The sequence below is a fragment of the Ischnura elegans genome, chromosome 6, assembly GCF_921293095.1.
Source record: "Ischnura elegans chromosome 6, ioIscEleg1.1, whole genome shotgun sequence".
NCBI lineage: Eukaryota > Metazoa > Arthropoda > Insecta > Odonata > Coenagrionidae > Ischnura > Ischnura elegans.
In genome coordinates, this window is record NC_060251.1 from 26,106,224 (window position 1) to 26,131,584 (window position 25,361).

The window sequence follows — 25,361 nt, forward strand, 5'->3', positions numbered from 1 at the left end:
TAGTTTCGACCGAAACCCCGTGTACGAAGTATGGTTGAATTAAGTAGAGGCTCGGCTTACCGCTATTACATGCATTTATATTTTGACCACAAAAAGTAAAACGGTGAACGCAGAATCGCATGCAAGGTCATGGTACTACTAATACGAGATAGAACCGGAGTTTCTTAGAATTTTGCGTTGATTCTTGTGAATAGTTGTTTACGTAATCATAGGTGGATTATGATTCGGATTATGGCCACCAACGGGTACAAATTGGCATTGAGGAATCACGTCGTAGTTTAGGTTCAGGTTCTCGGCGTGAAAACCATTGGTGCGCAGCTGTCGTCATTCGTGGATAGCGTTGTTAGGTAAACTGCGCGCTTTCCTTACCCCAGAAAGGTATCTGGCAACAGCCTCAGCGAATAGGATTTTCGGGTAAGGACATGTTCACCTACATTCAGCCAATGATTATGAAACGTTACGAGTACGATATATGTTTATATTCGAACTTGATTTTAAGAAACAGTTCACAATTTTAACTTCCGTAAAGTTATTATTCAAACAGGAAACGTAGCGGCTAAGGAAATAATTTCGAAAGAGCATAAATAGCGCCAGTTTCTTTTGATCAAAGCATTGCGACCGAAATTGCGGAATTTACTAGCTTATATACACATTTATTATGCTAGCCAACCCATTAGTAACGTTAAATAAATTATAAATAGGAATGGAGAGAAGGAAAAATCTTATTTTTATCTTGACAGTGACAGAAGAGTGCAACGAAGGGCATAAGTCAACTGTACCCTAGCTGATGTTCTTTTCCATCATTAAAACGCGATGAACTGAAACAAATCGAGGATTAAAGAACCAAAAAAGTATCAAGTACGCGGATACAGTATGAGGATTTTTTTCTTGCCATTTTAGCGAATAAAGATTCCACATCGTAATTAATCAAAAATTCGATAAAAAAGCGCTGCATTATTCACACGGGAAAATATAATAGGCTACAATATATTAGTTGATACTAAATTCCAGATAGTTAATCAACTATTTAACAAGCGTTATGATCCTAACGAAATACTGATGCAAGATTATACCGATCCTTTCCTTTCCTTTCCAAATTATGCCCTAATATTTTCATTATTCCAAAGTTTTATTTTTCTTATTGAAACTGGTACTATTATATGCTGCGATACATTTTCAATGAAATTATTTTGTGGAAGTCACCAGTTTAATACGGCCTCCGAGATAATTGACGTAACTAAACGGGACTTTTGGACTAAGTCTCTTGCGTAGGCGTATTTTTTCTTATTTTAGCCCCGATACATTTTCCGACGAATTTTCCACAGTGTTTGCGAAAATAACTAGAACGAAAATTGCTAGGGTACATTCAGATTGAGAACTGGGTGATGCATTATGATTGCAGCGGCAACTCTCGGAGGTGTTCTGCAGATGACCAAGCATCGCCCGGGCGCGCCCGTCTCCCGTTTTAAACCAGCCAGAAACTGCCTTGCAGACCTCCCGCTGGCGCGCCGCGCGCCACTCGACTGCCAACGACACCTAGCGGAGATATTGCAAAGTTCTTGGAGATACGTCCATCCCTATGACGACAAATCCTTCGCGCGCGAATTAAGAAAATTCTTACGGAGAGGGACAAGCAATGCGTCGATGGCATACCAGGATAGCGGAAAAATATCAGGTATACTGATAGGTATGGGGCTGTAGGGGCTTCAGTCCCCAAATTTTATTATTGTCACTAATTTAATCATTGTCACAAAAGCGGCAGTTGGGCTAAGTCTTCGGTAGGCGTCACTCCTACTGGAGAGGGGGAAGGGCTGGATGTTTCGATGAGGTAGCACGTATGGTTGCGACAAATTTGGCATTTTGCGAACCACCAGTGAAAAGGGATTAAAGGTATTGTGTAATTCTCATTCACTACTACGTTTACGTTACTGCGTAAAATACCCAACGCCTTCAGAGAAAGAATAAGAATTGATTAATTAAGTAATTTTTAGAGGGAAGATTTTTAGGAAAGGCGTCAATAATTAAGTAAATAATTCACTAACATGGTAGCATTGTAAATTTATTCATTTATTTCAATTATCACCAATTAATTGACTAATCCTGTGCAATTCCTTCAATAACTCTCAAAGCAATGAAAAGGTAAAGGAATTAGGTTAAAAAAGTTACACGGAAACATGGAATGTACATTAACCTTCTAAATTATAGATTATTTTAGAAATGGTTTGTTCATAATCATATCAAAACAAGGCTACAGGGCCCGCAAATTATGTTTTAGATGTAATTGGAGAAATAAGTAGTGACAATACTATTCCACAGATTGCATTTTTTTCGTCTGAATGCTATTATTTCATGGCTTGTGAAATTTAGCAAACAATACATGTTCGTTGATTCGCAACAGCATAAATCGAAGGTAATGTATTTCTGAGCATGCAAAGATAATTATGACAGGTACTGCGTGAAGGGATAAGCAAGAATGAAAGACCTCCAGGCGTTCACAGAACGCTGTCTGACAAAAAGCGAGGAAAGGAACATTGATTTCACCTCAGACAGGACATCGCAAGTGGCACACTATAGAAATTCTGTCAAGTTCTATAAAAACATATCCATCCAAATATATCACACATTTGTCCCATCGACTTTTAGCTCCTTTGCAATGTAAAGAGGTACCCAAAAACCTCTCTAAATACTACCCCGAAATGGCTTCCCCTGACATTTTGAGGAAGGAAGCGCAAAAAGAGAAAAAAAAGGGTACCTCATGCTCCCAAAAAGGGATCAGGGACCGAAAAAAAATAAGGCAGGCAGTAGGAAAGACAGAGAAATATAGCGGAGGCGGCGACTTGGAATCAAAATTGAACTTTAAGGGGTAAGGAATGAAACGAAGGAAACCTGGTTCTACTGTCGGCGTCAAAATGATGTGCCACTGTACTTGGCAAATTTATATCTGGACTTCAGTGCATGCCAAAATAATGAATAATACGTAATTTTAAAGGACATTGTTTGCATAATTCTGATTTATTTTTTGTTGTAAGAAATATTTCAAAAATTAAGACACGCGCGTGCAATGAATGACTCCGCACACCATAAATTTAGCAGTTTTATCAACTTCATGAACTTTGTAACTCAACCTAGAGAAAACTACTACGTCTACAACATGCATCCTCCACAATAAGTTGCAAAAATTAATGTAGAAAAGTTCATGAAGTTGATAAAACGGCTAATTTTATGGTGTGCGGAGTCATTTATTGCATGCGCGTGTCTTAATTTTTGAAATATTTCTTACAACATGTTCAGTTATAAGGAGTTCATGAAGTCCAGATATCAATTTGCAAAGTACAGCGGCACATCATTTTGACACAGACAGTAGTCCGGGGTGAACAAGGAGGTTGGAATATATGGAGACGCTGTTTCCGCGTTTTTAGCGTGGTCAAAGTTTCGCCATCTTAGGTTGACAATTTTTGGACTTAGCCTCCAGCTGATATTTTGAGTGGCTACGTTTTGTTCTGAAAATGCACTAAAATAAGTGAAAAATGCTACCATAATCACTAGTATTCATCCGGTGATTGTCATCGGAGTTTTCCCATCATTCGCGATTCTTCTGTTATTGAATAAACTCAGTGTCCTGTTTGCCACTAGTGGGGATATACTTGAAAATATACTTTTGCACTGTAATTGTTGGATTTTCATTGCGTATAACAAATTAAATACTAATATAAGTGCAGGGAAATGACTAGTTTACATTCATAACATTTTATTTTCTGCTAAGCTGGTTATTGAACGTAACCGCGTTGATTGGCAACAATTTTCCTTGGGAAAAGGTTTTTGAGATATAACTTCGTGAAGCCTACCAATCAAGCAAGAAAAAAAGGTTTACATTGTGCGTCCCATTGATTATTTTAATGTATGAACGAGTTATGACCAAATATTTAACCAAATAGAAAGCATTGACCCTTATGGGATTGTCAATGTTTTGGTCAAAGTGGGCGTGGTTTGTCTACCCAAGCACCCCCATTCCAGCCACACTTCGCTCCACTCTCGAAACCAGAGGTGCTCCCTCTAGTATAGTACAACCTACTTGGGGGTGAAGCCATCGGACAAACAAAAAAATCCTCGAAGAGCGAGGTGGCCGAAGGAAAGAACTTCCCCCTTACCCTGAATGCGTGAAATTCACACGCCTATGGCTTATTTCGGGGTGAGCTCTACCATCATCTATACAAAATGACCTTCGGGTCGAATCACTGATTGAAGGAAGGAAACGTCTGAAATAAACAGTATAGAACCAGGTAGGAGAGGAAACGAAACGGTTCCATGGAAATCCACCTTTTCAGGAGTTTCCTCATGGAAACGGCGTAAAGTTCAGTGACAATGTCAAAATATGCTTTCCTTATTTTATTTCACCGACTTCTATTTCTATAAGCCCAAGTTATCGTAAACTCAATTTCATAACTTGAAAGTTTCACCGGGTTATCGCAACGGTGCTCACAAAATCTGGCGAAAATGGCAAATTGAATTAGTTCATTTAAATATCGTTTTGGAGAAAAACATTTAAAATACCACACATCGGAACCATTTGATATTAATAAATTGGAAAACGTTTAATTTATCACGAGCGTGACTCCATCTTCATCGCTCGTATTTCCTCAACACTTAAACCGCAACACTTGACATGAGAATTTCTTCTAGTATTTCTTAACACTCAAAGTACCCTCCAGTAAACTCTTTTAATTGGGTAATAGAAGTCTAAGGGTAGAGATGAGAAGATATCTCAAAAGAATGAAAAATAAGAGAAGACGGGTGGAGAGGGTATAAAAAAAACTCCTTTTCCTACTGCGGCAAAGTTATTATATTTCTCTTATCTCCTCCGCCAAGTATGTTTCCCTCAAATATGTTTTGCGAGCAAAGCTGAATAGCTTAAATGGAACAGCTTAAATTTGTGGTCATCCACTTTAATGCACAATCTAACGTTGTTTTGAATTTTAAGGTTTTCCTAGGGACATTGCCGCCGAGGAAAGGCCTGCGCGTTCCTTAGAGCTGCACTGATGAGATAAATTCTAAATTACTCCGAGAAATGCACCCATACCATATAGGTCGAAGGGTAGGGGCCAGTCGAAAGGTAGTCCAAGTGATAGTATTAAGTAAAAAACACTGTTGAAATGGAAATTGAAAACCCTTTCTCTTCCCTGAAAACATGGAGTACAAAATGAATATTTCGGAGGTTAATTACTAACAAAAAGTGAGAAAATCGTAGCAAATCATTTGCTAGGTATTCCGTGGAAACCTACCTTAATCGACAGAAAACTTTAATAAATTAAAAATAAATAATAAATAAATTAATAATACATTTAATAATAAAAACTTTAACCAAAACTGCATAAATATTTGGAATTTTCTTCGATTTTAAATAACTTTCCTTGTGAATAATCTTCATGCCGTACTACTGGGTAGCAGTCAAAGTAGCCGAGGGATGGAGGAGTGGCATGGCAACGAATTGATAGGAAGGGCGAGTAAGAGGAGACGGGTGTACAGGGGGGACCCTAAGCCAGGACAGAAGAAGACGAATCGCAGGGGGGTGGGCGGAAGAGACGGCTTTTAAAGGTCAAGGCAGCACGCATGCAAGGGGGAGGGAAGGGTAAGGTCGGAAGGGAAGGGTTCTAGTCGGAGAAACAGAAGGGAGAGGGGGAAAGCATTTGAATCCTGAATGGGGAGCGGAGAAAGAGGGTTTCTTTTATTTCACGAGGGAATTGAAATACAAATGTCATTCAGTTCGAGGCGCTCTCGCAAATAAAAAAAGACCGTAAATCGAGATATAAAAACATTGGTTAGTCCTTGAGATCAAATTTTAAAAAATGGGTGCCATTGAGAACGCAGTGTAAGGAGTGAGGATGGAAAATTAAATTTCTTATACGACATTAGCCGAGCTAGAAAAGTGTACCGTTTTTTATGCAGCAAAATATCACAATTCTACGCTGGATAAGCAAATTTATCTTACATTTCGCGATAGGTCACTTTGCAGGACGAGCCGATCTCCTTTCACTTGACATGACCTTAACAAGTTATCATGAAAATTTTCAGCAAACATTTTTCAAGCGAAGAATGCTTCTAAAACTTCATTTTTATAACATAGAATGGTCGAGCTTCGATCGTCCCGAATTAAACCCGTAAAGGCGTAACTGCCTATTATGTATTAGTCTTGAACTATTGAAATCTATAATGCACCAAGAATCAGAATACAGAAACTATTTGTACTTAAAATAGGTACTCAAACTGTCTTCAAATGCGGAGCCTCAAATAAAAATGCAACTATTGCTATCGCAACATTAAAGAGTAATTATGGAGCGAAACACGACAGCGAAATGAGAATAAATTCTTACTTTAAATAGCGCAAAACTTAGCTCCCACAGACGAAAATAGTAATTACCATTAATGGTAGAGTCTATTTCTTTCTTCTGATTCGGTGTGAAAACTTACGTGATGAAAGTCAACATTCACCATCATTTAAAGGATTAAAATGGATTTTTATGTATTTTCAATGTGGTATTCATCCAGTCCACACCTGATCTAGGGTTCTCTGAGGAGGATCTCTAACCATAATAATTAATAAAAGATATGTGATACTTCTCCAATGAATTATACTGTAATGCACAAAATCTGAAAAATATAAACATAATTTCAATTTTAAACTAGCTACAGTGCAATGCATAAAAGAAAACAACGAAGGAACTTCTCCACGAGCTGTCATTAACTGGGTAAAATAATAATGGTAGTTTTCCAGTTGCGCATTGACACAAATTTGCTCGAATAGGTTAAGACTACTTGTAAAAATTAAAATAAATTGAGCTTGTTTTTCTTACTTTGATAATCCCTTTTTCACGCTTAACGCTTACGGGATTTGTATCTCCCGGGGGGATCATAAAAGATCATGTGTAAGAGCCTGCCCTGCCAGCCGATCAACACGACTTAAGATCCAGGACTGAGTGAATCTTAGCATCAGAAACTAAACCCAAAGCGATCAAAGTATGCTAAGACTACCGCCTGGATATATCCCGTGAGACGAACTGTGCTCACTAAGCAATTATTAGTTGATAAAACGAAAACTGTTTGACTTACTCTATCATTTAACGCATCGTTCAAAATTGTAAATCAAATGGTAAAATTTCTACAGATCCTCAAAATTCCTTTTCTTCACTTTGAAACATCCGGCAATACTTTCGCAGAGCATAAGGATGTTTATCGTCTATCACCCTCCAAGAGCTTAGGGACATGGTGCAGGCGTGAATTTGGGCTAATCGTGCGTTTTCTGCACCAGAGATCAACCGCACCCACTAAAGCACCACCAACTCCCGTATTTCCTCCCTTAATCTTTCCCCCTATTTGTAACACCCTTCCTTCTCTCCACCACTTCGATCATATGTTTTTTTCCACAGCCATTCCAGTGCTAATTAGTTTTGTATTTTTCATTCGCCTATTACTGTTTACTATTCAAGTTAACATTTTTTACGTGCTTTTCCGTCTTTTAAGGAAAATGATGTCACAATATCTTGTACTTACATAAAACTTCCTCTTGCCCGACAGTGGGCACATAAAAGTACCTAAAATATATTTTAAAAATAAAAATCTGTGCCTCCTGCTTTCTGTGCCTCTCCTCCCTCGAGAAAGATGGGCTGCGTCCCATCGAAAATGAGAGTAAACTCCCTCCCGAAAAATCTATCTTTTTACAACTGATGATTTCAGGCTGAACTGTGTGACATCTTTCCATTATGGAAAATGAAATAATTAATTTCGTTAGGTTCACTAAAATATTTCAAAAAGCACGACCCGGGTTTCATAACATAGTTGCATTGTCAGGTCAGGTCAGGTCAGATTAGACCTGACGACAACCCATACTATGCAACCCGTGTCGCGCTTTTTCTAATACTGGCAGGCCACCCGGCGTTGCTCGGGAAGGATAGTACCCAACGAAGTGGAAAACTTGGAACTTACATTTCATGGTCACCGGGCAGGATTTCTATGATTTCTTTTTTCCCTGAGCATGTCAAGAAGTGTGCCTACCCAGCAGGATGTCCAAGAGCCGAAGTTGTTTGGCGTGACGTAACAAACGATGAGAAAAGGACACACAGGACCCGTGGGACGCAACCGAAATTAGCACTACGGGGTTCGGAAGCACGAGATGCACGTAAGTACAAGCTTCGTAATTCATGCAGCCGTATGGAAAAACATAGCGGACAGACAAACAGACATCCTCCTTTATACATATATATAGATAACCCCTATAGTCGCAGGCTCAACTTTGTGGAAGTTCATTTCAATAATTAAAATGAACAAACTTTGTATTAATCCACCAATTTATTTTCGTGGTACTTGTTTCGACGCAACCTCAGTTTTACCACGTTTTACCAATTATTGATATATATAGATATTAGTGAACCTATCAAAGATCATTCTATAATTTCCTACTATCTTTTTATGCTTATTTTTTACCGTCTAATGTAGTTCCTAGATATAATTACTCGAGGATGTTTCAGGATTCGGCGTTGCGGAGCAGATTGACGGGAGAAATTGGCAAGCGTCCGGGGGGAAGGAATCTCAATCAGCCGGCGGTGGAATGTGTGGGGGAAGAAGAGGACGATGTCCGAAAGGGAAACGAAGGGAGATGGGGAAGGAGAGATGGAAAGGGATGGAAAGAGAGAAGCAAGAGGGAGGCGATTACGAAACAGGATATATGTGTGTGTGTGTTCGCTTCATTGGTCGGCACGAAGAGAAAGGAAAACAACACCCCTTCGGTGAGGATAGGTAGCCACCGGAAAACAAAACAGTTTGGCGCATAGGCAGATTTAGGGGGAGTACGACCCCCCCCCCCCCCCCCAAGACAAAATTTATAATACGGTCCTGTTATTATTGCCTTCGTCAATCATATAATTTAATATTAATAATTTAATATTAAATTAAATGTAAAATTACTTCATGTAAAAATAAAGAGAATATTTTATAAGGTAATAGTTGTATTTTGCTTTTAATCTCAAATATGAGAAGTCCTGTCAGACCCTTGTGCCCCCCCTGCCCCCGAAAAAATCCTGGATTCGCCCCTGGTTTGGCGCATCCGAAGATAGGACCTGTAAAAATAAATTATAAAGGCCTGTTTACACGGTAAATTAACATGTGCGGGTTAATGTCTATATGTATAAACGCGGGAATGAAAGCCAAAATGCACCGAGTAACCACCCAACTTGTGCGAATGCATGCACAGAAAATAGAACCTGTTCTAATTTGGTTCATGCATTCGTACATGTTCCGTTCCGGTCCACCAAAATCATTCATGCAAACAAACATTAACTCGTAAATGTTAATGTATCGTTTAAACAGGCATTAAGAAGAAACTAAACGAAGCCTCGATGGATACCATAGAACTAAGGTTAAACAGAAGATTTCATGGAGGATATCCAAAAGGACCAGAAAATGGCGCAATCAGGGAACGTTAGCCATATGGACCAAAAGTGCCCCGAGCATAATTTTGATTAATCGTTTTTATTGGTTATTGCTCAATTCACCATTCTAACATCCAAATCACCCCAAAAATTGTTTTGTGAGCCAACCTGCTCCAACCTGTGGGCCACTTACCCCGAGTGCGGGGCAGATTGTCCCAATTTTAAAACATGGTCAAAAAATCTCAAAATATCCCCTGAGCTTTTCATGACGAAATCTTTGATTGTAAATGGTGCAGGGGCGGATCCAGGATTTCTTTCTCGGGGGGGGGGGGGGGGCACAAGCAAGGTCATATCCAGGAGTTTGTTCTGGGTGGGGCACAAGGATAACTCGTAATACAACACAATGATAATAGGACCGTATAAAATTTCTAGCATATTTTTTAAGGGTCTGGGGGGACACGTGCCCCCGTGCCCCCTATATCCGCCCATGAAATGGTGTGTATCTTCGATTAATCTTTCCCCTTAAAGAAAATTCATACAAGATGGAACACTAAAAAGTAAATATAAAAAAAAAAGTGGTCCAACGTGCCCCAGTCTATCCTAAAATATAGACGAAATTACAAGAGCTAACTAAAAAATTCAGGAACTATCGAATAGCTTCCGAAACTTGTCCCAATTTTCGAGTTTTCTTGACGAAGAAATGATATAACTGAGAGTACAGAGCGAATACTGGAAGAAAGATGAGGACAATACATGAAGCATATCGAGAAACGATACTTCGCCGGAAGAAGCAAAAATTGCGGCGAAAAAAATAACGCATTCCTAAACTCAGCTGAATGTAGCGAAACGGGTATGGATGGATACGCATGGGTGCAATCAAATTGCCGGGGATATTGGGTGCGTGGGAAATTTTGGCACTGACAGTGGGAAAGCTGGGTGAAAGAATTTTTTATCATCGAAAAGATAAGAAATTCATACTCCAGGATAAGACATGCATGAAATAGTCATGATTTGTCCCTCGAACATATCGAGAACAAGGAAAAAATGCTCATTAATAATCACGTAAATAAAAAGAAAAGAAATTTAAATCTTTAAAATAAAACGACATTCAGCATCCCCGAGGATGAGCCCCGAGTCGGAAATCGATACGTAGGGTAATATTGATAATTTAAGCCGGAGGAAATCCCGAGAAGAGTTTACCCAATTTTAAAACTTGTTTAAACTTAAATCGTAATTCCGCGATTTTATACCATATATTTCGACCATCACTAGATGATTATATTACCAACTAATAACACTTATTACGTTAGTACAAACCTACATTACTATTTATAACAAGAACTAGGAAACACAATAATTACAACTATTTTAGTAGTACGTTAGCGATGTCTACGGGTGCATATATTTCGAATACTGAACTCCTAAATTGCCAATAATTTGTAACCTAATTCACTTAAAATAACATTCAATATCTTTGAATGGTATTGCTTCAATAAGATAGCAAAAGGAACACGATGAATATATAAAAAAAGGTTTAGCAAAAAACATTTAACTCTGGTATATCCACCATACGTGCCTTATTCAATAGCAATATGGTTGCAACATTAAATCAAAGTCTACAAATTGTCAAATGGTGAAATGATCAAAGCCAAAAATGGACAGCTAAATAATATAGGTAATGATCATGGTGCCAGTTAATAAAAACGAATTTCCTTCTCCGGAATTCTAGCACTTGTTGTTGATTCCGCAAAACGTATCAATTCACCTTTTCCATTTGTTTCTGAATATGAAATATAATAAAGATAAGAAAAATATGCTAGGAAAAAGAAAGAAGTACCTGAATCGATTATTTTGACTGAACTTTGGTAAGGCTGTTTATGAATAAAAACAAGAACATTAACCTATTGCAGAAGCAACTGTTGTCTAACACGATTTGATTACTTAACTAGGCGTAGTGACTCACTTCATTCATGAAGCCTGTTTCCTTCCTTCCACCACGGCGCTTGCCTAATGCGCTTACTCCTCAAATGGATTTCGCCAATCCCTCAATACACACTCCCACACCTTACTATCGTCTATTGATTCACTGCGAATGTCTCCTCTACTCGCCAACAGAGTTGAGCACCTCATTCATAATTACTTGCGCCCTCCGTATTCTCCTCCAAAACACATCTCGTACGCCAATAATCCACATTTCCACCTAATAAAGTATGACATTTCATTCAAAACTCCTAGGCTTCCGCGGAGATTTTAATTCTTCCGGGTTTCCTTCCAAAACAAATGTATTTACGCGGAAGGGAACGAGGAAAAATCACTGCCTACATTTTTTTCGGGTGTTTTATTTCTTTTACTACCGCTCTTTTTACGACGATGCATCAATCCATCTCCATCTGACGCATTTTTCAGTTTTCTCGAAAAGTATTAGTAATTCCATACTTCGCAATACATGCAATAATATTTGAATTTTCAAGATATACATGGCATGTGTAAGTAACGAGGAAGTGCTAAGAAGAGTGGATAAAAGAGAAGCCCGCTAAAAACCTTAAGCAGTGACTTAGTTAGGCAAACGTAGTTGCCCACATTTTGAGGCACGATGGCCTGATGAATACGAGTTATATAAACTCGTATAATCGTTGAGCGTATAAAATCGTTTCAGGCTGACTTTTAACTATGCTATAATGCTATGCTATAACAATGCTATATCCATGATTAAAACACAAATGGTAATTTCCACACTATTTTATTTAACACTCAACGACCGACCATGGTTTCGACACTTTGTGTCATTTTCAAGGTGAACCAAACCTTGAAAATGACAAAAAGTGTCGAAACCATTGTCGGTCGTTAAGTGTTAAATAAAATAGTGTGGAAATTATCATTTGTGTTTTAATCATGGATATATTCGTTGAAGGACAGATGGAACGGAAGAAGGGCAAGGGACGGCCCCGAATGAGTTACATAGGACAGGTTATAAAGGAAGTAAAAGAGAAGAAATACGTCGCTATGAAAAGGCTAGTGGATAGGAGGAAGGAATGGAGAATTGCATCAAACCAATCTGAGGATTGTTGACTAGTGATGATGATACATGGTATAGGGTAAACACTTACCAATACCTCTAGTGTAGGATTGTAATACAACAATGGTACAGTTTTTAGCACGTTTAAATTGAAAAACAGAATTACTTAATAAGATATGATGCTTTCCCAGCGAATAATAAGGGTAAACGTTTCTCGGAATTCCCACCGGGTTAAATATACCATCATCAAAAAGTCCTTACGATGTTCCTCTGGTCGGAGCTCCACACGTCGGCTAAAATTGAGCATTAAATCCGAAAGGGATTGCCGAGAAACGTTTACCCACAATTACTTAACGTTTACGTTTTTTTTATTTTTTGAATTTGCCGTCTCAAACAGTTTTTTAGATAATTAAAATTTCAACACGTGCGCTCTTGGTCGGTCTACAAGATAGAAAACCGGCGTCGACATTGACCTAAGTACTCCTGAAGAAAGGCGCCGAGGGGACTACGGCTTAGCGTCCAATCCGACGGACGGAGTTCTGCAATTGAAGTGCCCCCCCTCAATGCAATTAAGCAGGGATTGAGCAGCCTCTGAAAAGTCTCTGCCAACCTATTCTTACTAACTTTCTATATATATACTTACTCTATGGTATAACTGAAACCGTACCATTCTTTTATGATATCAATTTCTGGAAAATATTAAGATGAACGTTTCACTTTTGAGATACAGACAAATGCTGACTAAGCGACACCTCCATGGCACAAACGCTCAGCAATCGACCACCGAATCAGATCCGCTAATCTAGCACTACTAGAGCGATTGTTGAGCGTTTTCGTCGTGGATGCATCGTACGGTTTACTCTAAGTTCCTCAAAATTTCATTTTGATGGCGTGAATCTAAATAATAATTGCCTTATTTGCATACAAACCTTGGTCTTTCTAATCTATCAGGCTTGTCTAAAGGTTCCATTTATCCCACACATTAGCATATTGCAAGCATAACATTTATATTACATTTAAAGCTTCAACGTCATTAACAGATTCAACAATAATAGCATGATACAAAAACCCTTTAGGAACTTTGGAACCAAAATAGGAGAATTTAATATCACTTAAAAATTTCAGGTTATTTAAAGGCGCTGCTAGTTCACAGTATCCCTGTTCAGCCATTATTTCACTTTCTTTTGATTTCAGCCAAATATTTTACATTTCAAAAATTGATACATAAATGGACGGCCAGTCGAGTAAGAGTGACGTGTCCTCTTGCGGCCAAACTTTTTAAGTCAACGCTCCCCATTTTAACACTCAAATTTTCCAATTAAATCAATACCTAATACGTATTTAATGTCTTCCCTCTTTCTTTAAGAAATCCATCATTCCTTTCCTCCTTCCCTAAGAAAAAATCCTACGTATTTTTGATAACCAAGAAGATTATATTTATTCTACATTTGTCGCATCGGTTCACTGATGAATTAAAAAATTCATTCAAACATTAATTGGCAACTCCTCGAAGACCAACCATAGGCTAACAATCGGGTAGACGACAGCCAATCTGGCTTTATCAATATTTAACCCACTTCCTTTACGAAAAGTAATAAATACGGTTTATATAAACTTTATAACAAGACACGGGGAGTATCAGAGTAAACCTGAATTACCGAAAACGATTACCTTTCAGCTATTATTTACTTGTAGTCGTACAATATGAAAATATGTAAAATGTTACCTGCAATCTACTCACTGCTTTCTGAAAGCAATCGTTACTTTCCCATTGTGTCTGCAGCAAATGGCGTATGCCAAGAACTGTGTATGAACTAACGCATTTCTACACATGCACCTCTGCCAAAGCATCAACCAAAAGTAATGTGTTAAATTTTTATTTTAAGAAAAGATTCAATAGATCTTCCTGTATGAATCTTGAAGGCAGTTTTCCATGGGTTTTGCTTACACAGACCAGGAAGTGCCGCTGTATCAGGCCAAAAACTAAGTTCTGCCAACAGTAATTTACTTAAGAATTAACTTCATCTCTAAATTTATATGAAGAAATGAAAAGTAGACATTTTTGGGATTCGTAAAATAATGGATATGTTTATACAGCACGTGGCCTCTTTATTCGCATGTGAATACGTGAGGAAAGACTATACTTTAAGCATCGCAGTAGGCAAAGGTTAATAGGCTCAGGGTTATCAATAGCAAGTTGGCATCGCGTGCTCAGAGGGAAGTGGAAGGGTTTTTGGGCGACCGAGCACCTGGGCCAACATGACTCGCCGATGGCGCGAGGAATGAATGCCTTACGTCAACTAAAATCGAAGGTAATGCGATAGCTGCGTATAACACACACTCGCTATGGAGATACAGGACTAACAAGGGGAGACCACGTACCTTGCTCCGCCTTTTTCAATTCCGTATTTTTATGGCCGTCGGAATGGTGAAGTGGTTCCGTTGAATGGGCCTTAGTTTGGCTGTAATTAATTAATTTTCAAGCGGTACTTTTCTCAAGTCGTATATAATTTCAAAATATCGCACCCCATCTGACTGAACAGACTCTGACCATAAAAAATACGGCATTAAAAAAGGCGGAGCAAGGTACGTGATCTCCCCTTGTTAGCAGTGAGCATGCATACCAATTTGATCATACGTATACTATTTACAACGATATAATTATACAAATACTGACACACGCGTGAATTAATAAGCATGCAGTAATTCAATACACTCAATGCACGAAATAATTCATACTATCAAGAAAGACGACTGATATCATTCAAAATGTCCCATTATTTTCTCCGGTAAGATATGCGTGAAGTCCATACGGTACGATTGTAATGAATATTTACAAATAATGATCAGATTATAAAACACTGTAGAGACGCATTATAATACGTTAATATATTAATAAATGTAAACAAAACCAAAGTAAAACAAAGGACCAATCACATAATGCAGCATAGCACAAGATGGAGAATTAAATGGCGTAAGAACACTCGGATTGTGGTAAGGAAAATATAAATAAACAAAATGCAGCCCAAACCGCTGGGTTCTCTCCCCAGAGGATGAATCCCAGAATAGGAAAATAAAGACCAAAGACTTGTCAAAGAGATAATTTCACACTAATATTTTGGATGGGGATGACTATTTGGCGTCCAAACCAAACCGTGTTGACAAGAAGGCTCTTTCAAAGGCTTAGCCACGGTGACGTAAAGGGGGAAGGAAGACACTACAGAGAGGGAATTAGGTCTTTATTTTGAGACGCAAGAAGACCAAGAGTTTGATACATAACGGGTAGCTTTACTAGAACGAGGGAACTAACTGGTTTCTCGATTCTAAATAGGAGTACCAGCAAGTAATGTTTGCTAGGGGAGTAGCTTGGGGAATTAAATCCAATGTCAAAAATCAATTAGATCGAGGTCAAACGTTTAAAAAGTATTACCATGGAAATTTTTGTGGATTAAAATAATTTTTATCAGAATATAAATTTTTATAGCCGTCCAAAAATGAGCAAGGAATCCCAACCACGTGGCAAAGAAACAGATAATATTTCCTGAATTGCGAAGAAGCAGGGGAAAAGATTGACTAAGGTCGAACCTGCATTATGGATTGGAAAAATACATTTTGTACGAATCCGCGACTTGTTTGTATTTTTTATAGGCTTCTTCGGACTCAAAGCCCATAGCCCTTGCGACGTGGGAGGCAGATAGAATGGGGAGAAAATTGGGTCTCCATTTTCAAACGCTGGAAGGCCAAAATATTGATACATATCTGAGAGCTACCCTCGCTATAGCTTGGGTACCTATTTGTTCTTAAAGTTTCACGACCCTTAAAAAAAGTCTCAGCACGTAACAGTCTTGCTTGGGGAGCAGAATCTTATTACTACAATCAAATTGTACCTTCACAATCAATAACATACAACCCGAGTAATTCAACCCGAAAATTGGTTTGGTTCGGTGAGGCCAGAGATCAACGCGGATCAGGCGTGCAAAATTAACACATTAAGGGCGGGAGGGCCAGCTCCTTCCCCTCGGCAACCTCGCACTTCGAGATTTTTGCTTGGGGTGTCCAAAGGCTTCACACGGGATTTGAACTCGGGACCCCTCTATCAGCAGCCAAATACTTAAGGCTACCACGCCCCAGGAACATATAAGTATGATTGATAACTGTTGTCCCAAAAAAAATAAGGTAAAGAGTCCCCTGGATGACACCTGAACCTGGGATGAGGCAGAGAAATGAAAGATGAACAGAGTTCACACCGAAATTTCTGAAGCGGATGAGAACATTTGGCGCCCAATCCAGAACTTGTTTATGCATCCTCCATCAAACTCGAGCCGAGCCACGAGGAAGTAAAAGGGAGGAGGGAAGGTAGGGCGGGGAGAAAATTAGGTCTTTATTTTGAGACGCTAAAAGACCAAAAGTTCGATCCTTGGCGCCTCTTCGCTCATACCGGTCCGTTTCGCAAGGCCCGAGGAAAGAGTCGAAGGTACAGGGGGGAACAGGGGGGGCGTGTACCGTTTGGGGAAGGCAACTTTCGCAACGCGAGTAGACACCCGACTCCTCCGGCAAGGGTTCGACGGCGAGTGTGTACGCCTAACGAAGGCCGCCGCTGCAAAGAGGCGAGATAATAAGGGTGGACGGATTGAGATCGTCCTCTTGGCATACCTACTCCTTCCCTCCCGCCCCGCGGCGGTCAAAACGAATGGTCAGGTAACGCGCGCGACGGAATCAGCTGCTGCCGCTCCAATGTTTTCAATACAAGCGCTTTTAAACGCGTTTCAGGGTCAGAGGGATCAATTTTAGGCCTCCCAAGGATTACCCAACACACATCGTGTTCGTGTGGACGGTGGACAGCACGTAGGTTAGAGAAGCCTGGCCTAACGCTTTAAGGGTCAGTTTTATAATGTCCGGTTAACGGTAACCATAAGAAGATACTGACTTTAACTTTACCTGGAGGCGGTTGAAATTCATGGCTAGCTTCTGAATAACATCAGACTTCAGGCTAACTGGAATTTTCAACCATCGAAAGGTAAGGTTTAAAGGCTGCGTCACCTTATGGCTAGCGCTCATCAGATATTATAATTCCGGCTCTTAAGTCTTCCGTTCAATGACTGTAACCGAGACATTTTCCTGTAAGTAACTCAAATAAATACAGCAAAAATGTAAGTCACTGAATGAAAATTTTATTTGGTTCTCTGAGAAGAAAAATCGAAGTTGATAATAGAACTTAAAAAGGAAACACAAAAGCGAAATAGCTTCAAATTTACTTGAGAAGTATGGTAGAAGGACAAGGTCTTAGTAGAAGAAATACTTATATAGCAGGTAAGTAGTTTTAAAAATGAGGGAACAGAGGAATACTTTGTTTTCCCAAGAAACTTGAGAAGATAGATTGTCAAGTTATACAGAGCAGAGATATATTTGCTTGAAATTTGGATGATAAAAGACAAAAGACAACCGACAGGAGGCAACGGAGGACCTTGCTAAAACATGATAAAATTATTTTTTTAAACTGAATTTTTATAAATGAGCAATTTTTTCTTGTTAATTAAACATGCAAAACAAAATGACAAAAAAACTAAACCAAAAGTTTCATATGAAATATCATAGTTTGTTCAGCTAAAAACGGATATCCAAGCAAGAAGACATTAACGCAAGAAATTATAACTCAAATACGTAAATATATGCCAACTGTATCACGATGTATTTCCAAATAATAACACGCCAGCGCATCACCGAACATAAAAAACACTGTCAGGAACGATAATAGCGTGAATTAAGATATGAAACGCAAAAAAAAACATCTACAAGAGGAATTGTATAGAGCATTAAGTGTAAAGCTTACAAAATTAGCATCTAAACCTCTATTTCCAAGGACAAGTAATTACAAATGTAAAAGAGAAGACATATGTAAGCACGACAAGTTAAGATCAAAAGAGATTTGAGAGTGGAGCCAGGTTAAAAGCTTGTGATACAAGCAGCTAAAACAAAGAAGTGCTTCATGTAAACGGACAGAAAACAAAATATCTTAGACTACGACGATATAATTTGCCATTTAAAAGTAGAGGATTTTTCCTTAGAAAGAATAAAAGAATTTAAATATTTAGGAGTAAATGTTGACCAAGTAAACTAAAAGATGACTGATATAAACACTAGAATAACGAATACTAACAGGTGTTACTGGGCTTAAAGAGGGCTTTTAAAAAGCAAAATACTCTCAAGAATGACCAAACTGCGGGTCTAAAAAAACCATAGCATAACGGGATGTCTAGTATGGGTCAGAGATATGGGCAATGTCAGAGCAGAGTGAAAAAAACCGGACAATTTTCGAAAACAAAATTTTAAGATGAATGAAGATGTAATGGTCCTACGAACGACGTTAGAATGCCGAGGATTAGAACCAACGAAGAACTACGAGATCTACATAAAGATCTAGTCATAGTAACACAAATTAAAAGTAGAAGACTCAGGCGGGCAGGCCATGTATGGAGGAGAGAACATAACGCAACGATAAAATCTGTATCAGAAGGATTATTAAGAGGAAAGCGACCTTTGGGATGACCACTACTTCGCTGGAAGGAACAAATCGTAAAAGACATGAGGAGAGTTGGAACACAAATTCATTAGATGCAGAATCGAGGAGGTGGCGAGAAGGTGCTGACGAGATCAAAAACCTAGCCAAATAGGATAGCTAGGTAAGTAATGACAGCTAAGTAAAACCAATCATGCTATTGTCGTCCTATGTCGATGATGAATCCATTGTTTCGAGGGAAAAAATGTCACGTGACTTTCCAGAAGAGAATTATTACGAGGAGGGTCCCAGCATCACTCTCGGCAGAAAAAGACTGAGAACAAAGAAATGGAAAACGAAACGAAATACATTCAAACTACAACTCCCAATGCTCAGTCAACAAACTTTCATAACCTAAGGAGTAATAAATATATTCATAGTCCTCGTATATTGCTCTCTATTTAGACATTCAATGTCCACTTTGAAGGAAGCACAAATAACTGTATCAAATTCCATTAACAATTAATCCAGACTTGCAGCAATGGGTCTTAATAAAAAACACGAGGGAATAGAATTTTGCGACAATGACTCAAACACATTAGCTGAACATAACTTAAATAGTCGACAGTTTTCTCGAGAAGAGACCATAAATAAAATCACAGCTATCCTTAGTCAACGATTCGGAGCACACGGCTTTAACGTGTTGCGAATCATAAATAAAAAAAGTTGACGCTATAAGTCAAGCATTACGTTTGCTTCAACTATGAGCAATCTTTAAACTGAAAGCGTACTTAAAATTACAACGTAAGATAAAGTTTACGAGGTTGTAATCGAGATTATTTAGCACCCCAACTGCCTTTCAATAATTTATTTTTAATTCACACCCTTAATGGCGTATCAACTATAAAATGTGTTAAACGAGATTCATTCAACAATACTAAAGGAAATAACACATCTACAACATCAACGCGATCAACAGAGACTGTGGCTAGAGCTTAGAGAGCGCGTTAAAGGACCGACGAATGCTCTGAAGTAGATAATGTTGTAACACGTTGTTTCCACCAAAAATAAGGAATTCCTCAAGTGACTCACCTCAAAAAAATCACAGGGAGGCAGTCCCCGATATCACTCTCGAGGGAAACAGGTGAAGATTAAAGGAGGTGAGACGATGAGTGGCAGCTGAGCGACAAGGAAGAAGAATCCTTGCAGAGAAGAGGCGAGTCACCCCTACGCACGGAAACCAACTCGCAGGGGGAGCACACGAAGGAATATATCGTCACACACCAAAGATACGGAACGGCGACACAAAACCGAACGATACGAGACCGCAGACGTAACTGCTCTCGCTCTTGTCGAGATCGAGGATGACCGCCGAAGACTATTCTCCACTTCGGAGGAAGGTTCTCTTTTGTTTTTTCTTCTTCGGAAAAAAATACCTTTCTTATTTTCCCACCTTCCCCTTTCCCAAACTGGCTCACCCAACCGAGCGTGAGTGTGGGGTTTTTCGGAGTGATTAAGTCGAACTCTCGACCGTCAAAGGGACAACCTTATAACACGACTCCTCCTCCTCTTTCCAAAGGTGTCCTTTCTCCTCCACCTATCACCAGCGGACGAAACGGACTCGAGAGAGAGTGGTGGGGGGGGAAGGAAAGGGGTGAACACTACGAGGATAGCGCGACAACCCCTTCCCATGTTCCAATTCCTTTCCCCCTCCCCCGAGAACCCTCATCTTTCCTCTCCACACCGTGCCCCCTTCCCCAACTTCCTTTGAGTGGGGGGGAGGTTGAGGGGGAGTGAGAACTCTAAACGCAGACGAAACAGGAGAGGGGTGGAAACAAAAGGGGAGATACATTGTTGCGGAGGGGATACGAAGAAAAGAAACAATAGGGGGAGTAGGGGTGGCAAGTGGAAGGGTGAGTCGCAGGGGCTGCATAAGATGAAGGGGTGAAATCGGATTACATTTATTCAGAGTCATCTGACCAAGGGAACGACGAAGTGCTACACATCATTGGCGTAAATATGGGGGGGATGAGGGGATAGATCCCCCCCTAAGCCTCAGAGAAATAATTTCTTTTTAACTATTGTTAAGTTTTGATGCATAATAACTGCATCTGCTTAGAGTTTAATTTTAAGCGCCAAATTTATGTAAAATGCATTTCCAGGTATGCCATTTTTCAAAAATTTTCCTGGACCTGCCCCTCGCCGGGCACCCCGTCATCATCATCACCCCCAATGCATACTCCTAGTTACGCCACTGCTGCAAACGGTGGGTGAGGAGAGGCAGTCTCTATATGTGACACGGAGGAGATGGATGGTAAACAATTTAAAAAATAGCCAGCAATACTGCACATGGAAATAATTGCACTAGCAAGGACCTAATCCGCAAAGCATACGAATAGCTTAAAATCTGCAAAATGATAATAGCATTTGCAAGATTAGAGTTTTTGTACATAACTTTGGACAGTGGAGAGGTATAGGAACTAACATAATTTTTTTGTTGTAAATATAACATCACGTCAGTGAATGGCATGCTAAAGTTTCGAGTAAGATCTAATTGCTCCTCCGATAAGAGTGGAATTCTATTTTTACTACAAAGGCCGATGGGCTAAAACCTATGCGTGAATGACCACGGTCCATACAAGTTAATTTAGGTTAAAATTGAAGTTCTAAGTTTTAACCCAGCTTCTTGTACATGTTTGGGCTCGCTTACCAAGGAATAGCTTTATTTGCTAGTAGTGAAGTCAGTACAACAGAATTCTTTTTCTGCTACTCCAATAGTTCCTAATCAGCAGGAAGCCGAGGGAAGGTACTACGTCAGGATGGAGAGACGCATAAGGGTCAACTTTCTCAATGGTAGACATTAAGAGGCCAAAAGGGGTGTGCAGAATTTTAACAATGTGGAGGGATGGAAAGAGGTAGCAATTCGGACTATATAGCACTGAGGCAATCATAAAAACGCTCCGGGGCAACGGAAGGCAAATTATTATCCGAGTAAATACGCGGGCTTTCCCATCAAGACCGACTACAGCCAAAGGAATAAGTGCGCACCGGATACGAATAAAAGAGCCTCATTCATAATTAATCTCTTTGGAGCGCTGAACACAAGTGCGTGAATAACGAGGAGCGTCGCGGGTCAAAAGAAGTAACGCACGATTAAGGCAAGGCCATTTGCACGTTCTTCGCGGTAATTTTTATCAAAAATTAAATCTAGACACTGGTGATTAGACAAATAAAACCTACAAGGAATTTTAATAAATGAACATTACGAAAACTAATGCAAATCCCATTATTGGCACATAAAAATGCATTCCTCCGCCTCATTTTGACACCAATCAATAAGGAATAAATTCTCCGAAAAGGAGGACATTCCTGGTAAAATAATTTCAATTTTCGAATTTGAAACCAAAGGATGAATAAGTACTTACCGAACAGGATGACTTCATGTCACAGCATCATTGAAATATACATAATGGGTAATGGCGAACTTACCTGAAATGAAAGAATATTAAATTAAATTGAGAGTCACAAATGATATCCTGCGGAACATTACAAAACATTGTCATTGAAAAGCACTGAGGTGATATAAAATAAAAAACCTTCCCTAATAATACAACATATCGGCGTTTGCTCTTCAACATAGATGTAATATTCGCCCAAATACATAAAAAAATACGCTTGAGTATTTAAATAGCAAATCAGAAACAATAATTTTATCTAACTTTTTTGATACATTTCCAGACTTTAATTGGAGGAAAAGTTTTGCGGAAGCAAAATAAAAACTTAATAAAGCATGGGATGAAAGAGGAAATAGAGGGAAAAACGTCAAATTCAAAACTGAAAAAAATTTGGAAAATATCAGCGATAATTAAATTTCAAAGTAAGTAAGTAATAATAATAATAAAGCTAGAATTGTACATCAATTGGCAATTTTGGTATATCAATAGAAATATTAAACCACTTATGGTAGAATTAGTTATTTTTAATGAATCTGAAAGTCAAAAAAATCCTCAAGTTATCTGCACTTCATCCAAGCTTCATCGATGCCGTAGTTTTCTGAATGTATTGTGGGGACGTAATCAACAATTCAGTAGCTCAATATGTTCTTTCTATGTATCTTGATAAATATTAAAAAATACCACATTTTCTAAGTCAACCGGGGAATTTTCCACTTGAAATAAATCCTTTCTTTATATGCCAATTTTCTCATTTTTTAAGTATATTTTTGCTGTTGCTGATACACTCGAAATGAAGTCTCCGTCATACGATTTCTATCAACCCTTGGGCTGCGGGAGATCATGATTTTAGCTGCCAGGCAGAGCAGAGGAGACCCCCTGTGCAGGAGTCAACCCCTGCCACGAGAATAGAATTAAGCCCCTTAGCGATTGAAAGACCACAAGTGATTAAGAAATAACCTACTTAAACTGTTCAAGTTTTAAAATGAAATTCGGTACAGGTACTAACTAGAATACCTGGATATTTCTTTTGCCTAATCCTGGCATTCAATTCAGTTCATAATACCGTATATTGAAGTTAAAAATCCATACTTTCAGCCTTCTTTTCATCCCATCTATTATTTTCTTGTATTTAACCAACGTTTCTAGCATATGATCATTCCTTTTACCTATCAAAGACCTCTTAGATTATATCTATACTTTAGGCCGACATCAAATTCTATTTCCTTGACTTAATAAGCTCCAAAAAGTCTTATTGCGTTAGGTTTCAATGGATATTTAAAGCGTTTTTAAGTCTCCAAAACAAAAATGAAAATACAGGGATGTCATAAAAGAATGGCTTTGAACACAGATAAAATGAAAATAGAATCACTCACAGTTTAGGTTTTATTTTTCGAATTTGTCGTCTTACACAGTTTTTACATGATTTATCAGTTTCAATGCGTGCACCCTTTTTTACTCGAAAAGAGCAAAACCCGGCATCGACATTAGCCTGCTCTTCACGAAAGATGCCAAGGGGACCACGGCTTAACGTCCCATCCGACGGACGGAGTGCTGCACATGAAGTGCCCTCCTCAAGACACTCAAGCAAGGATCTCAAAAATCTCTGAACGGACGGAAAACAGTTATAGCAGAGATCGAAAAGATGAATATGACGTGTGATGTGTCACACCTAAGATGGGAGGACATTTAGATGATTAATTAGTTTCAATGCGTGCACCCTTAATGTATTTTTTCTCTCGTATTTTTTTTGGAAAAAAACTATAATTCTCGTTATTTTCTGAACACACCTCGTACAAATTAAATTCTACAATAAATAGTACCAGACGCTATAGAGTAAAAATTCCGGATTAATCGGAACGTACAGCAAATAATTATAAAATTCACAAAAGTATATCCGCATATTATATTGAAAATAAGCATCATTCACGGTCGGTATTGCTACCATGGCTTAACTCTTTCCATCTGTCGTAAAAACGGAAGGGGTTAGGCATTCACCCCTAATAATGGAATCTTAAATTACCAAAAAAAGAAACGGCCGGAAGACAGTTATAGCAGAGATCGAAAAGATGAACATAACGTGTGATGTGTCACACCTAAGATGGGAGGACAGCATTTCGTTTGACCACTCCCTTTCTTCAAAATCTGCGAGCCAAAAATAAGGAGCGAAGGATTCGAAAGGGATATTATGGAGAAGGCAACAACACGGCCCACCGAGGAAGCGACGTGAAATATTCGCGGCAGAGGCGGAGAAAACGTCCTTGGGTGTGACCAAAGAGAGTTAAGAAGGAAGGAGACGTTGAGTCACACTGGCGTTCGTATTACGGACCAAACATTCTCGATAAGAACGAATAAGCACGCACTCGCCACTACGCAGAGGAGAGGCCAAAATGTATTATAAGGAACTGTAATACGAGGTATGTTCTGAAATAGGAATTTTTTTATTTCGAATGAGTTTGGAAATTCCAATAGGGTGGTTTCCTATTATTTTTTGTTGCCTAAATCGAATGATTATTACTCCTCGAGTACGTATTTCACCATTTAGATTTTTTAATGACGATATCTATTTTTCGCAATTAAATGAAAAGTGAAAATTTTCAAGCGCGCGAAAACGCGACGGCTAAGTATGAATGCTGGAAAAACTCCGTGTTACTTATTGTTAGTTCTGGTTCCCGCTGCCGCAAGTGAGGTGACCTTGGGGCGAGGCTTTGAGCGCTGACACGACGCAGGAGGCTAGCAGGTAGCAGAGTGTCATGCTAGCTGGTAGCGCTTGGCTTAAATAAGGATTATTAATACCTTATCAAACGAAGAAAACTTTCCGACCTTAGCCTTTTAATAGATCATTATTAAGACATGTTTCCCTGAGCTCTGTGCCTCATGCATGCATTGGTAATCTCAGACGATGTAAAACTCCTATCTACTCGTATAGAAACTAGGTCCCTGTGACGTCACGTGGAGTGGCATCGCATGGGCGCCAA

General features: G+C 39.0%; 1 protein-coding gene across 6 annotated transcripts in view; it reads right to left on the reverse strand.

Moving 5' to 3' along the window:
• The window catches only part of LOC124160213 (four and a half LIM domains protein 2), a 772,571-nt gene that overhangs the window by 345,234 nt on the left and 401,976 nt on the right, over positions 1–25,361 (reverse strand). Inside the window, exon 1 of one of the 6 annotated variants that reach the window (XM_046536016.1) lies at positions 20,024–20,450. The exons of the other annotated variants lie outside the window; for them this stretch is intronic. The gene's annotated coding sequence lies outside the window, so the exon portion shown is untranslated. Of the gene's footprint in view, positions 1–20,023; positions 20,451–25,361 lie in introns of those variants that run through there. 6 annotated transcript variants of the gene reach the window in all.